General features: G+C 47.2%; 1 protein-coding gene across 1 annotated transcript in view; it reads right to left on the reverse strand.

Moving 5' to 3' along the window:
* Nucleotides 1–1342, reverse strand: part of LOC103746864 (phosphatidylinositol 3,4,5-trisphosphate 3-phosphatase TPTE2-like) — an 80475-nt gene that overhangs the window by 24813 nt on the left and 54320 nt on the right. The gene's annotated exons all lie outside the window — the stretch shown is intronic.

Here is a 1342-nt window from a genome sequence, read left to right on the forward strand (position 1 = left end):
TTTTCTTTTCCTTTGTATTTTGGTCTGTGGTGTGTGCGTGCATGCATGTGTGTGCGTGCGTGTGTGTGTGTGTGTGTGTGTGTGTAGGCCAGAGGATGACATCAGATGTCTTGCTCTATTGCTCCTCACCTTAGTTTTTGAGACCAGGTCTCACTGATTTAGCTAGATTGACTAGCCAGCAAGCCCTTGGGATTTGCCTGTCCCCACTACCAGAACCCCCACACTGGAGTTACAGGCATGCACCACCTGGATTTTTACATGAGTGTTGGGGATCAGAACTCAGGTCCTCATGCTCCAGCAGCAGGCACTGTATCTGCTGAGTCATCTCCCCAACTCTTCCAACTTACTTTTGAGACAGGGTCTCTCACTGACCTTATACTTCACTGATTTGGCTAGGCCAGCTGGCCAGCAAGCTCCAAGGATCCACGTGTCTCCACCTCCCTACCCACCCATCCCACCCCACCCCTGCTGTCCCCACCATCTCCCCACCAGTACTGGGGTTACAGATAGGTACACATTGCCACTTTTTAATGGGGGTTAGAGATCTTAACTCAGTCCCTCATGCTTACATGGCAACTGAGCCACCTCCCTAGCCCCTCAACAAGTTGATTTTTACCACTCAGTAATTGCTTATCTACAATATGAAAATCACTGTCCCAGAACACCCATTTTCTTTTTTCTTTCACCTGTGCCCTTGGCCCCCAGGCATTAGACCAACTGGCTCAGCCTAAGAGCAGACATAGTGTTATCCATAGCCCCTGGGGGCTACAGGAAACCAAGACAGAAGAGCCACTTTCAAAAGCTGTGTGGCAAATTAGAAAAACAGGGTGGCATGATTCGAGAACTGCATGTGTTTGGAACCCACAGCTTCTCTTGTCCACACTCTAGGAGAATGAGCAGAGCTTCAGGGATACATCTTGTAAGTGCAAAATTTCCAACAAGATCCCGATGGTCAATGACTGAGAAATCTGCTTTAAGTGGAAACGAAGCCAGATGTGGCGGTGCACACATTCAACCCCAGCACGAGGGAGGCAGAGGTAGGCAGATCTCTAAGGGTTCAAACCAGCCTGTTGTACATAGTGAGTTCTAGGTTAGCCAGGGCCCTGTTGGGGGTGGGGTGAGACAGGGACAGCAAGATGGATCAGTCAGTAAGCTCTTGCTGCTGAGCCTGATGACCTGAGTTTTATCTCCAGCATTCACAGAGTGGAAAGAGACTGAATTCTACAAGTTGTCTTCTGACCTCTACATGTATATTCCCATGCACATAAAATATAAATAAATAATAAATAAATAAATAATAAGTAAGTAAAAAATTTAAAGAAGTGAAAACAGGCCACCTTGT

Source organism: Nannospalax galili, unplaced genomic scaffold (genome assembly GCF_000622305.1).
Source record: "Nannospalax galili isolate Female #2095 unplaced genomic scaffold, S.galili_v1.0 scaffold140, whole genome shotgun sequence".
Lineage (NCBI taxonomy): Eukaryota > Metazoa > Chordata > Mammalia > Rodentia > Spalacidae > Nannospalax > Nannospalax galili.